The sequence below is a fragment of the Oncorhynchus nerka genome, linkage group LG9a (genome assembly GCF_034236695.1).
Source record: "Oncorhynchus nerka isolate Pitt River linkage group LG9a, Oner_Uvic_2.0, whole genome shotgun sequence".
Classification (NCBI taxonomy): domain Eukaryota; kingdom Metazoa; phylum Chordata; class Actinopteri; order Salmoniformes; family Salmonidae; genus Oncorhynchus; species Oncorhynchus nerka.
The window spans coordinates 21,399,272-21,412,084 of record NC_088404.1 but is presented as its reverse complement, the minus strand read 5'-3'; the positions used below and the strand labels follow the sequence as shown (position 1 = coordinate 21,412,084).

The following is a 12,813-nucleotide window of genomic DNA, read 5'->3' as shown; positions in this document are numbered from 1 at the left end:
TGCTCTACCTTCTTAACAACACTATCAACAAGGCAGGTCCTACAGTTTTGTAGCACCTTGAATACTGTTTGATGAGTACTGTGTTACCGGAAAATCGGGCACAACGGAGTTTGAGAAATTCCTTGTTCCTTGACAATGGTGTTCTTCTGTTTTTAGTCACTCCACTCTACTCGCATTGTTTGAGGCCGGGAACCCCTTTTAGTAGTCTATCTAAGCATTGGTGGTTCAGTGGTAGAATTCTCGCCTGCCACGCGGGAGGCCCGGGTTCGATTCCCGGCCAATGCATGTTCCATTTCAGGGCGGCAGGTAGTGTTTTCAGACCTCGCCAGTGACTGTTACTTGTAAAAGAGTCTTAGGGCTAGAGCGGAAGCCAAATTCCTTTTGGACCTTGTGTACATTTTTACTAACGACATGCCACTGACTTTGAGTAAAGCCATGTGTATGCGGATGACTCTACACTATACACGTCAGCTACTACAGCGACTGAAATGACTGCAACACTCAACAAAGAGCTGCAGTTAGTTTCAGAGTGGGTAGCAAGGAGTAAGTTAGCCCTAAATATTTATAAAACTAAAGACATTGTATTTGGAACAAAACACTCACTAAACCCTAAAGCTCAACTAAATCTTGTAATAAGTCACGTGGAAATTGAGCAAGTTGAGATGACTAAACTGCTTGGAGTAACCCTAGATTGTAAACTGTCATGGTCAAAACATATTGACGCAGTAGTAGCTAAGACAGGGAGAAGTCTGTCTATAATAAGCGATGCTCTACCTTCTTAACAACACTATCAACAAGGCAGGTCCTACAGTTTTGTAGCACCTTGAATACTGTTTGATGAGTACTGTGTTACCGGAAAATCGGGCACAACGGAGTTTGAGAAATTCCTTGTTCCTTGACAATGGTGTTCTTCTGTTTTTAGTCACTCCACTCTACTCGCATTGTTTGAGGCCGGGAACCCCTTTTAGTAGTCTATCTAAGCATTGGTGGTTCAGTGGTAGAATTCTCGCCTGCCACGCGGGAGGCCCGGGTTCGATTCCCGGCCAATGCATGTTACATTTTAGGGCGGCAGGTAGTGTTTTCAGACCTCGCCAGTGACTGTTACTTGTAAAAGAGTCTTAGGGCTAGAGCGGAAGCCAAATTCCTTTTGGACCTTGTGTACATTTTTACTAACGACATGCCACTGACTTTGAGTAAAGCCATGTGTATGCGGATGACTCTACACTATACACGTCAGCTACTACAGCGACTGAAATGACTGCAACACTCAACAAAGAGCTGCAGTTAGTTTCAGAGTGGGTAGCAAGGAGTAAGTTAGCCCTAAATATTTATAAAACTAAAGACATTGTATTTGGAACAAAACACTCACTAAACCCTAAAGCTCAACTAAATCTTGTAATAAGTCACGTGGAAATTGAGCAAGTTGAGATGACTAAACTGCTTGGAGTAACCCTAGATTGTAAACTGTCATGGTCAAAACATATTGACGCAGTAGTAGCTAAGACAGGGAGAAGTCTGTCTATAATAAAGCGATGCTCTACCTTCTTAACAACACTATCAACAAGGCAGGTCCTACAGTTTTGTAGCACCTTGAATACTGTTTGATGAGTACTGTGTTACCGGAAAATCGGGCACAACGGAGTTTGAGAAATTCCTTGTTCCTTGACAATGGTGTTCTTCTGTTTTTAGTCACTCCACTCTACTCGCATTGTTTGAGGCCGGGAACCCCTTTTAGTAGTCTATCTAAGCATTGGTGGTTCAGTGGTAGAATTCTCGCCTGCCACGCGGGAGGCCCGGGTTCGATTCCCGGCCAATGCATGTTACATTTTAGGGCGGCAGGTAGTGTTTTCAGACCTCGCCAGTGACTGTTACTTGTAAAAGAGTCTTAGGGCTAGAGCGGAAGCCAAATTCCTTTTGGACCTTGTGTACATTTTTACTAACGACATGCCACTGACTTTGAGTAAAGCCATGTGTATGCGGATGACTCTACACTATACACGTCAGCTACTACAGCGACTGAAATGACTGCAACACTCAACAAAGAGCTGCAGTTAGTTTCAGAGTGGGTAGCAAGGAGTAAGTTAGCCCTAAATATTTATAAAACTAAAAGACATTGTATTTGGAACAAAACACTCACTAAACCCTAAAGCTCAACTAAATCTTGTAATAAGTCACGTGGAAATTGAGCAAGTTGAGATGACTAAACTGCTTGGAGTAACCCTAGATTGTAAACTGTCATGGTCAAAACATATTGACGCAGTAGTAGCTAAGACAGGGAGAAGTCTGTCTATAATAAAGCGATGCTCTACCTTCTTAACAACACTATCAACAAGGCAGGTCCTACAGTTTTGTAGCACCTTGAATACTGTTTGATGAGTACTGTGTTACCGGAAAATCGGGCACAACGGAGTTTGAGAAATTCCTTGTTCCTTGACAATGGTGTTCTTCTGTTTTTAGTCACTCCACTCTACTCGCATTGTTTGAGGCCGGGAACCCCTTTTAGTAGTCTATCTAAGCATTGGTGGTTCAGTGGTAGAATTCTCGCCTGCCACGCGGGAGGCCCGGGTTCGATTCCCGGCCAATGCATGTTACATTTTAGGGCGGCAGGTAGTGTTTTCAGACCTCGCCAGTGACTGTTACTTGTAAAAGAGTCTTAGGGCTAGAGCGGAAGCCAAATTCCTTTTGGACCTTGTGTACATTTTTACTAACGACATGCCACTGACTTTGAGTAAAGCCATGTGTATGCGGATGACTCTACACTATACACGTCAGCTACTACAGCGACTGAAATGACTGCAACACTCAACAAAGAGCTGCAGTTAGTTTCAGAGTGGGTAGCAAGGAGTAAGTTAGCCCTAAATATTTATAAAACTAAAAGCATTGTATTTGGAACAAAACACTCACTAAACCCTAAAGCTCAACTAAATCTTGTAATAAGTCACGTGGAAATTGAGCAAGTTGAGATGACTAAACTGCTTGGAGTAACCCTAGATTGTAAACTGTCATGGTCAAAACATATTGACGCAGTAGTAGCTAAGACAGGGAGAAGTCTGTCTATAATAAAGCGATGCTCTACCTTCTTAACAACACTATCAACAAGGCAGGTCCTACAGTTTTGTAGCACCTTGAATACTGTTTGATGAGTACTGTGTTACCGGAAAATCGGGCACAACGGAGTTTGAGAAATTCCTTGTTCCTTGACAATGGTGTTCTTCTGTTTTTAGTCACTCCACTCTACTCGCATTGTTTGAGGCCGGGAACCCCTTTTAGTAGTCTATCTAAGCATTGGTGGTTCAGTGGTAGAATTCTCGCCTGCCACGCGGGAGGCCCGGGTTCGATTCCCGGCCAATGCATGTTACATTTCAGGGCGGCAGGTAGTGTTTTCAGACCTCGCCAGTGACTGTTACTTGTAAAGAGTCTTAGGGCTAGAGCGGAAGCCAAATTCCTTTTGGACCTTGTGTACATTTTTACTAACGACATGCCACTGACTTTGAGTAAAGCCATGTGTATGCGGATGACTCTACACTATACACGTCAGCTACTACAGCGACTGAAATGACTGCAACACTCAACAAAGAGCTGCAGTTAGTTTCAGAGTGGGTAGCAAGGAGTAAGTTAGCCCTAAATATTTATAAAACTAAAAGCATTGTATTTGGAACAAAACACTCACTAAACCCTAAAGCTCAACTAAATCTTGTAATAAGTCACGTGGAAATTGAGCAAGTTGAGATGACTAAACTGCTTGGAGTAACCCTAGATTGTAAACTGTCATGGTCAAAACATATTGACGCAGTAGTAGCTAAGACAGGGAGAAGTCTGTCTATAATAAGCGATGCTCTACCTTCTTAACAACACTATCAACAAGGCAGGTCCTACAGTTTTGTAGCACCTTGAATACTGTTTGATGAGTACTGTGTTACCGGAAAATCGGGCACAACGGAGTTTGAGAAATTCCTTGTTCCTTGACAATGGTGTTCTTCTGTTTTTAGTCACTCCACTCTACTCGCATTGTTTGAGGCCGGGAACCCCTTTTAGTAGTCTATCTAAGCATTGGTGGTTCAGTGGTAGAATTCTCGCCTGCCACGCGGGAGGCCCGGGTTCGATTCCCGGCCAATGCATGTTCCATTTCAGGGCGGCAGGTAGTGTTTTCAGACCTCGCCAGTGACTGTTACTTGTAAAAGAGTCTTAGGGCTAGAGCGGAAGCCAAATTCCTTTTGGACCTTGTGTACATTTTTACTAACGACATGCCACTGACTTTGAGTAAAGCCATGTGTATGCGGATGACTCTACACTATACACGTCAGCTACTACAGCGACTGAAATGACTGCAACACTCAACAAAGAGCTGCAGTTAGTTTCAGAGTGGGTAGCAAGGAGTAAGTTAGCCCTAAATATTTATAAAACTAAAGACATTGTATTTGGAACAAAACACTCACTAAACCCTAAAGCTCAACTAAATCTTGTAATAAGTCACGTGGAAATTGAGCAAGTTGAGATGACTAAACTGCTTGGAGTAACCCTAGATTGTAAACTGTCATGGTCAAAACATATTGACGCAGTAGTAGCTAAGACAGGGAGAAGTCTGTCTATAATAAAGCGATGCTCTACCTTCTTAACAACACTATCAACAAGGCAGGTCCTACAGTTTTGTAGCACCTTGAATACTGTTTGATGAGTACTGTGTTACCGGAAAATCGGGCACAACGGAGTTTGAGAAATTCCTTGTTCCTTGACAATGGTGTTCTTCTGTTTTTAGTCACTCCACTCTACTCGCATTGTTTGAGGCCGGGAACCCCTTTTAGTAGTCTATCTAAGCATTGGTGGTTCAGTGGTAGAATTCTCGCCTGCCACGCGAGAGGCCGGGTTCGATTCCCGGCCAATGCATGTTACATTTTAGGGCGGCAGGTAGTGTTTTCAGACCTCGCCAGTGACTGTTACTTGTAAAAGAGTCTTAGGGCTAGAGCGGAAGCCAAATTCCTTTTGGACCTTGTGTACATTTTTACTAACGACATGCCACTGACTTTGAGTAAAGCCATGTGTATGCGGATGACTCTACACTATACACGTCAGCTACTACAGCGACTGAAATGACTGCAACACTCAACAAAGAGCTGCAGTTAGTTTCAGAGTGGGTAGCAAGGAGTAAGTTAGCCCTAAATATTTATAAAACTAAAAGCATTGTATTTGGAACAAAACACTCACTAAACCCTAAAGCTCAACTAAATCTTGTAATAAGTCACGTGGAAATTGAGCAAGTTGAGATGACTAAACTGCTTGGAGTAACCTAGATTGTAAACTGTCATGGTCAAAACATATTGACGCAGTAGTAGCTAAGACAGGGAGAAGTCTGTCTATAATAAGCGATGCTCTACCTTCTTAACAACACTATCAACAAGGCAGGTCCTACAGTTTTGTAGCACCTTGAATACTGTTTGATGAGTACTGTGTTACCGGAAAATCGGGCACAACGGAGTTTGAGAAATTCCTTGTTCCTTGACAATGGTGTTCTTCTGTTTTTAGTCACTCCACTCTACTCGCATTGTTTGAGGCCGGGAACCCCTTTTAGTAGTCTATCTAAGCATTGGTGGTTCAGTGGTAGAATTCTCGCCTGCCACGCGGGAGGCCCGGGTTCGATTCCCGGCCAATGCATGTTCCATTTCAGGGCGGCAGGTAGTGTTTTCAGACCTCGCCAGTGACTGTTACTTGTAAAAGAGTCTTAGGGCTAGAGCGGAAGCCAAATTCCTTTTGGACCTTGTGTACATTTTTACTAACGACATGCCACTGACTTTGAGTAAAGCCATGTGTATGCGGATGACTCTACACTATACACGTCAGCTACTACAGCGACTGAAATGACTGCAACACTCAACAAAGAGCTGCAGTTAGTTTCAGAGTGGGTAGCAAGGAGTAAGTTAGCCCTAAATATTTATAAAACTAAAGACATTGTATTTGGAACAAAACACTCACTAAACCCTAAAGCTCAACTAAATCTTGTAATAAGTCACGTGGAAATTGAGCAAGTTGAGATGACTAAACTGCTTGGAGTAACCCTAGATTGTAAACTGTCATGGTCAAAACATATTGACGCAGTAGTAGCTAAGACAGGGAGAAGTCTGTCTATAATAAAGCGATGCTCTACCTTCTTAACAACACTATCAACAAGGCAGGTCCTACAGTTTTGTAGCACCTTGAATACTGTTTGATGAGTACTGTGTTACCGGAAAATCGGGCACAACGGAGTTTGAGAAATTCCTTGTTCCTTGACAATGGTGTTCTTCTGTTTTTAGTCACTCCACTCTACTCGCATTGTTTGAGGCCGGGAACCCCTTTTAGTAGTCTATCTAAGCATTGGTGGTTCAGTGGTAGAATTCTCGCCTGCCACGCGGGAGGCCCGGGTTCGATTCCCGGCCAATGCATGTTCCATTTCAGGGCGGCAGGTAGTGTTTTCAGACCTCGCCAGTGACTGTTACTTGTAAAAGAGTCTTAGGGCTAGAGCGGAAGCCAAATTCCTTTTGGACCTTGTGTACATTTTTACTAACGACATGCCACTGACTTTGAGTAAAGCCATGTGTATGCGGATGACTCTACACTATACACGTCAGCTACTACAGCGACTGAAATGACTGCAACACTCAACAAAGAGCTGCAGTTAGTTTCAGAGTGGGTAGCAAGGAGTAAGTTAGCCCTAAATATTTATAAAACTAAAGACATTGTATTTGGAACAAAACACTCACTAAACCCTAAAGCTCAACTAAATCTTGTAATAAGTCACGTGGAAATTGAGCAAGTTGAGATGACTAAACTGCTTGGAGTAACCCTAGATTGTAAACTGTCATGGTCAAAACATATTGACGCAGTAGTAGCTAAGACAGGGAGAAGTCTGTCTATAATAAAGCGATGCTCTACCTTCTTAACAACACTATCAACAAGGCAGGTCCTACAGTTTTGTAGCACCTTGAATACTGTTTGATGAGTACTGTGTTACCGGAAAATCGGGCACAACGGAGTTTGAGAAATTCCTTGTTCCTTGACAATGGTGTTCTTCTGTTTTTAGTCACTCCACTCTACTCGCATTGTTTGAGGCCGGGAACCCCTTTTAGTAGTCTATCTAAGCATTGGTGGTTCAGTGGTAGAATTCTCGCCTGCCACGCGGGAGGCCGGGTTCGATTCCCGGCCAATGCATGTTACATTTTAGGGCGGCAGGTAGTGTTTTCAGACCTCGCCAGTGACTGTTACTTGTAAAAGAGTCTTAGGGCTAGAGCGGAAGCCAAATTCCTTTTGGACCTTGTGTACATTTTTACTAACGACATGCCACTGACTTTGAGTAAAGCCATGTGTATGCGGATGACTCTACACTATACACGTCAGCTACTACAGCGACTGAAATGACTGCAACACTCAACAAAGAGCTGCAGTTAGTTTCAGAGTGGGTAGCAAGGAGTAAGTTAGCCCTAAATATTTATAAAACTAAAAGCATTGTATTTGGAACAAAACACTCACTAAACCCTAAAGCTCAACTAAATCTTGTAATAAGTCACGTGGAAATTGAGCAAGTTGAGATGACTAAACTGCTTGGAGTAACCTAGATTGTAAACTGTCATGGTCAAAACATATTGACGCAGTAGTAGCTAAGACAGGGAGAAGTCTGTCTATAATAAAGCGATGCTCTACCTTCTTAACAACACTATCAACAAGGCAGGTCCTACAGTTTTGTAGCACCTTGAATACTGTTTGATGAGTACTGTGTTACCGGAAAATCGGGCACAACGGAGTTTGAGAAATTCCTTGTTCCTTGACAATGGTGTTCTTCTGTTTTTAGTCACTCCACTCTCTCGCATTGTTTGAGGCCGGGAACCCCTTTTAGTAGTCTATCTAAGCATTGGTGGTTCAGTGGTAGAATTCTCGCCTGCCACGCGGGAGGCCCGGGTTCGATTCCCGGCCAATGCATGTTCCATTTCAGGGCGGCAGGTAGTGTTTTCAGACCTCGCCAGTGACTGTTACTTGTAAAAGAGTCTTAGGGCTAGAGCGGAAGCCAAATTCCTTTTGGACCTTGTGTACATTTTTACTAACGACATGCCACTGACTTTGAGTAAAGCCATGTGTATGCGGATGACTCTACACTATACACGTCAGCTACTACAGCGACTGAAATGACTGCAACACTCAACAAAGAGCTGCAGTTAGTTTCAGAGTGGGTAGCAAGGAGTAAGTTAGCCCTAAATATTTATAAAACTAAAGACATTGTATTTGGAACAAAACACTCACTAAACCCTAAAGCTCAACTAAATCTTGTAATAAGTCACGTGGAAATTGAGCAAGTTGAGATGACTAAACTGCTTGGAGTAACCCTAGATTGTAAACTGTCATGGTCAAAACATATTGACGCAGTAGTAGCTAAGACAGGGAGAAGTCTGTCTATAATAAAGCGATGCTCTACCTTCTTAACAACACTATCAACAAGGCAGGTCCTACAGTTTTGTAGCACCTTGAATACTGTTTGATGAGTACTGTGTTACCGGAAAATCGGGCACAACGGAGTTTGAGAAATTCCTTGTTCCTTGACAATGGTGTTCTTCTGTTTTTAGTCACTCCACTCTACTCGCATTGTTTGAGGCCGGGAACCCCTTTTAGTAGTCTATCTAAGCATTGGTGGTTCAGTGGTAGAATTCTTGCCTGCCACGCGGGAGGCCCGGGTTCGATTCCCGGCCAATGCATGTTACATTTTAGGGCGGCAGGTAGTGTTTTCAGACCTCGCCAGTGACTGTTACTTGTAAAAGAGTCTTAGGGCTAGAGCGGAAGCCAAATTCCTTTTGGACCTTGTGTACATTTTTACTAACGACATGCCACTGACTTTGAGTAAAGCCATGTGTATGCGGATGACTCTACACTATACACGTCAGCTACTACAGCGACTGAAATGACTGCAACACTCAACAAAGAGCTGCAGTTAGTTTCAGAGTGGGTAGCAAGGAGTAAGTTAGCCCTAAATATTTATAAAACTAAAAGCATTGTATTTGGAACAAAACACTCACTAAACCCTAAAGCTCAACTAAATCTTGTAATAAGTCACGTGGAAATTGAGCAAGTTGAGATGACTAAACTGCTTGGAGTAACCTAGATTGTAAACTGTCATGGTCAAAACATATTGACGCAGTAGTAGCTAAGACAGGGAGAAGTCTGTCTATAATAAAGCGATGCTCTACCTTCTTAACAACACTATCAACAAGGCAGGTCCTACAGTTTTGTAGCACCTTGAATACTGTTTGATGAGTACTGTGTTACCGGAAAATCGGGCACAACGGAGTTTGAGAAATTCCTTGTTCCTTGACAATGGTGTTCTTCTGTTTTTAGTCACTCCACTCTACTCGCATTGTTTGAGGCCGGGAACCCCTTTTAGTAGTCTATCTAAGCATTGGTGGTTCAGTGGTAGAATTCTCGCCTGCCACGCGGGAGGCCCGGGTTCGATTCCCGGCCAATGCATGTTCCATTTCAGGGCGGCAGGTAGTGTTTTCAGACCTCGCCAGTGACTGTTACTTGTAAAAGAGTCTTAGGGCTAGAGCGGAAGCCAAATTCCTTTTGGACCTTGTGTACATTTTTACTAACGACATGCCACTGACTTTGAGTAAAGCCATGTGTATGCGGATGACTCTACACTATACACGTCAGCTACTACAGCGACTGAAATGACTGCAACACTCAACAAAGAGCTGCAGTTAGTTTCAGAGTGGGTAGCAAGGAGTAAGTTAGCCCTAAATATTTATAAAACTAAAGACATTGTATTTGGAACAAAACACTCACTAAACCCTAAAGCTCAACTAAATCTTGTAATAAGTCACGTGGAAATTGAGCAAGTTGAGATGACTAAACTGCTTGGAGTAACCCTAGATTGTAAACTGTCATGGTCAAAACATATTGACGCAGTAGTAGCTAAGACAGGGAGAAGTCTGTCTATAATAAAGCGATGCTCTACCTTCTTAACAACACTATCAACAAGGCAGGTCCTACAGTTTTGTAGCACCTTGAATACTGTTTGATGAGTACTGTGTTACCGGAAAATCGGGCACAACGGAGTTTGAGAAATTCCTTGTTCCTTGACAATGGTGTTCTTCTGTTTTTAGTCACTCCACTCTACTCGCATTGTTTGAGGCCGGGAACCCCTTTTAGTAGTCTATCTAAGCATTGGTGGTTCAGTGGTAGAATTCTTGCCTGCCACGGGAGGCCCGGGTTCGATTCCCGGCCAATGCATGTTACATTTTAGGGCGGCAGGTAGTGTTTTCAGACCTCGCCAGTGACTGTTACTTGTAAAAGAGTCTTAGGGCTAGAGCGGAAGCCAAATTCCTTTTGGACCTTGTGTACATTTTTACTAACGACATGCCACTGACTTTGAGTAAAGCCATGTGTATGCGGATGACTCTACACTATACACGTCAGCTACTACAGCGACTGAAATGACTGCAACACTCAACAAAGAGCTGCAGTTAGTTTCAGAGTGGGTAGCAAGGAGTAAGTTAGCCCTAAATATTTATAAACTAAAAGCATTGTATTTGGAACAAAACACTCACTAAACCCTAAAGCTCAACTAAATCTTGTAATAAGTCACGTGGAAATTGAGCAAGTTGAGATGACTAAACTGCTTGGAGTAACCCTAGATTGTAAACTGTCATGGTCAAAACATATTGACGCAGTAGTAGCTAAGACAGGGAGAAGTCTGTCTATAATAAAGCGATGCTCTACCTTCTTAACAACACTATCAACAAGGCAGGTCCTACAGTTTTGTAGCACCTTGAATACTGTTTGATGAGTACTGTGTTACCGGAAAATCGGGCACAACGGAGTTTGAGAAATTCCTTGTTCCTTGACAATGGTGTTCTTCTGTTTTTAGTCACTCCACTCTACTCGCATTGTTTGAGGCCGGGAACCCCTTTTAGTAGTCTATCTAAGCATTGGTGGTTCAGTGGTAGAATTCTCGCCTGCCATGCGGGAGGCCCGGGTTCGATTCCCGGCCAATGCATGTTCCATTTCAGGGCGGCAGGTAGTGTTTTCAGACCTCGCCAGTGACTGTTACTTGTAAAAGAGTCTTAGGGCTAGAGCGGAAGCCAAATTCCTTTTGGACCTTGTGTACATTTTTACTAACGACATGCCACTGACTTTGAGTAAAGCCATGTGTATGCGGATGACTCTACACTATACACGTCAGCTACTACAGCGACTGAAATGACTGCAACACTCAACAAAGAGCTGCAGTTAGTTTCAGAGTGGGTAGCAAGGAGTAAGTTAGCCCTAAATATTTATAAAACTAAAGACATTGTATTTGGAACAAAACACTCACTAAACCCTAAAGCTCAACTAAATCTTGTAATAAGTCACGTGGAAATTGAGCAAGTTGAGATGACTAAACTGCTTGGAGTAACCCTAGATTGTAAACTGTCATGGTCAAAACATATTGACGCAGTAGTAGCTAAGACAGGGAGAAGTCTGTCTATAATAAAGCGATGCTCTACCTTCTTAACAACACTATCAACAAGGCAGGTCCTACAGTTTTGTAGCACCTTGAATACTGTTTGATGAGTACTGTGTTACCGGAAAATCGGGCACAACGGAGTTTGAGAAATTCCTTGTTCCTTGACAATGGTGTTCTTCTGTTTTTAGTCACTCCACTCTACTCGCATTGTTTGAGGCCGGGAACCCCTTTTAGTAGTCTATCTAAGCATTGGTGGTTCAGTGGTAGAATTCTCGCCTGCCACGTGGGAGGCCCGGGTTCGATTCCCGGCCAATGCATGTTACATTTTAGGGCGGCAGGTAGTGTTTTCAGACCTCGCCAGTGACTGTTACTTGTAAAAGAGTCTTAGGGCTAGAGCGGAAGCCAAATTCCTTTTGGACCTTGTGTACATTTTTACTAACGACATGCCACTGACTTTGAGTAAAGCCATGTGTATGCGGATGACTCTACACTATACACGTCAGCTACTACAGCGACTGAAATGACTGCAACACTCAACAAAGAGCTGCAGTTAGTTTCAGAGTGGGTAGCAAGGAGTAAGTTAGCCCTAAATATTTATAAAACTAAAAGCATTGTATTTGGAACAAAACACTCACTAAACCCTAAAGCTCAACTAAATCTTGTAATAAGTCACGTGGAAATTGAGCAAGTTGAGATGACTAAACTGCTTGGAGTAACCCTAGATTGTAAACTGTCATGGTCAAAACATATTGACGCAGTAGTAGCTAAGACAGGGAGAAGTCTGTCTATAATAAAGCGATGCTCTACCTTCTTAACAACACTATCAACAAGGCAGGTCCTACAGTTTTGTAGCACCTTGAATACTGTTTGATGAGTACTGTGTTACCGGAAAATCGGGCACAACGGAGTTTGAGAAATTCCTTGTTCCTTGACAATGGTGTTCTTCTGTTTTTAGTCACTCCACTCTACTCGCATTGTTTGAGGCCGGGAACCCCTTTTAGTAGTCTATCTAAGCATTGGTGGTTCAGTGGTAGAATTCTCGCCTGCCACGCGGGAGGCCCGGGTTCGATTCCCGGCCAATGCATGTTACATTTTAGGGCGGCAGGTAGTGTTTTCAGACCTCGCCAGTGACTGTTACTTGTAAAAGAGTCTTAGGGCTAGAGCGGAAGCCAAATTCCTTTTGGACCTTGTGTACATTTTTACTAACGACATGCCACTGACTTTGAGTAAAGCCATGTGTATGCGGATGACTCTACACTATACACGTCAGCTACTACAGCGACTGAAATGACTGCAACACTCAACAAAGAGCTGCAGTTAGTTTCAGAGTGGGTAGCAAGGAGTAAGTTAGC

General features: G+C 43.1%; 15 non-coding genes across 15 annotated transcripts; all 15 read left to right on the top strand.

Moving 5' to 3' along the window:
• Positions 1-214: 214 nt before the first annotated feature.
• Positions 215-285, top strand: trnag-gcc (transfer RNA glycine (anticodon GCC)). Its single transcript has one exon. It is a non-coding gene; the product is annotated as a tRNA-Gly (tRNA).
• A 695-nt stretch (positions 286-980) lies between these two features.
• On the top strand, positions 981-1,051 carry trnag-gcc (transfer RNA glycine (anticodon GCC)). The gene has a single exon. It is a non-coding gene; the product is annotated as a tRNA-Gly (tRNA).
• Positions 1,052-1,747: 696 nt separating this feature from the next.
• Positions 1,748-1,818, top strand: trnag-gcc (transfer RNA glycine (anticodon GCC)). Its single transcript has one exon. It is a non-coding gene; the product is annotated as a tRNA-Gly (tRNA).
• Positions 1,819-2,515: 697 nt separating this feature from the next.
• Positions 2,516-2,586, top strand: trnag-gcc (transfer RNA glycine (anticodon GCC)). The gene has a single exon. It is a non-coding gene; the product is annotated as a tRNA-Gly (tRNA).
• A 696-nt stretch (positions 2,587-3,282) lies between these two features.
• On the top strand, positions 3,283-3,353 carry trnag-gcc (transfer RNA glycine (anticodon GCC)). Its single transcript has one exon. It is a non-coding gene; the product is annotated as a tRNA-Gly (tRNA).
• Positions 3,354-4,047: 694 nt separating this feature from the next.
• Positions 4,048-4,118, top strand: trnag-gcc (transfer RNA glycine (anticodon GCC)). The gene has a single exon. It is a non-coding gene; the product is annotated as a tRNA-Gly (tRNA).
• Positions 4,119-4,814: 696 nt separating this feature from the next.
• Positions 4,815-4,884, top strand: trnag-gcc (transfer RNA glycine (anticodon GCC)). The gene has a single exon. It is a non-coding gene; the product is annotated as a tRNA-Gly (tRNA).
• A 694-nt stretch (positions 4,885-5,578) lies between these two features.
• Positions 5,579-5,649, top strand: trnag-gcc (transfer RNA glycine (anticodon GCC)). The gene has a single exon. It is a non-coding gene; the product is annotated as a tRNA-Gly (tRNA).
• Positions 5,650-6,345: 696 nt separating this feature from the next.
• trnag-gcc (transfer RNA glycine (anticodon GCC)) lies at positions 6,346-6,416 on the top strand. The gene has a single exon. It is a non-coding gene; the product is annotated as a tRNA-Gly (tRNA).
• A 1,460-nt stretch (positions 6,417-7,876) lies between these two features.
• Positions 7,877-7,947, top strand: trnag-gcc (transfer RNA glycine (anticodon GCC)). Its single transcript has one exon. It is a non-coding gene; the product is annotated as a tRNA-Gly (tRNA).
• A 696-nt stretch (positions 7,948-8,643) lies between these two features.
• trnag-gcc (transfer RNA glycine (anticodon GCC)) lies at positions 8,644-8,714 on the top strand. The gene has a single exon. It is a non-coding gene; the product is annotated as a tRNA-Gly (tRNA).
• Positions 8,715-9,409: 695 nt separating this feature from the next.
• Positions 9,410-9,480, top strand: trnag-gcc (transfer RNA glycine (anticodon GCC)). The gene has a single exon. It is a non-coding gene; the product is annotated as a tRNA-Gly (tRNA).
• A 1,460-nt stretch (positions 9,481-10,940) lies between these two features.
• Positions 10,941-11,011, top strand: trnag-gcc (transfer RNA glycine (anticodon GCC)). Its single transcript has one exon. It is a non-coding gene; the product is annotated as a tRNA-Gly (tRNA).
• Positions 11,012-11,707: 696 nt separating this feature from the next.
• Positions 11,708-11,778, top strand: trnag-gcc (transfer RNA glycine (anticodon GCC)). Its single transcript has one exon. It is a non-coding gene; the product is annotated as a tRNA-Gly (tRNA).
• Positions 11,779-12,474: 696 nt separating this feature from the next.
• trnag-gcc (transfer RNA glycine (anticodon GCC)) lies at positions 12,475-12,545 on the top strand. Its single transcript has one exon. It is a non-coding gene; the product is annotated as a tRNA-Gly (tRNA).
• Positions 12,546-12,813: the final 268 nt, after the last annotated feature.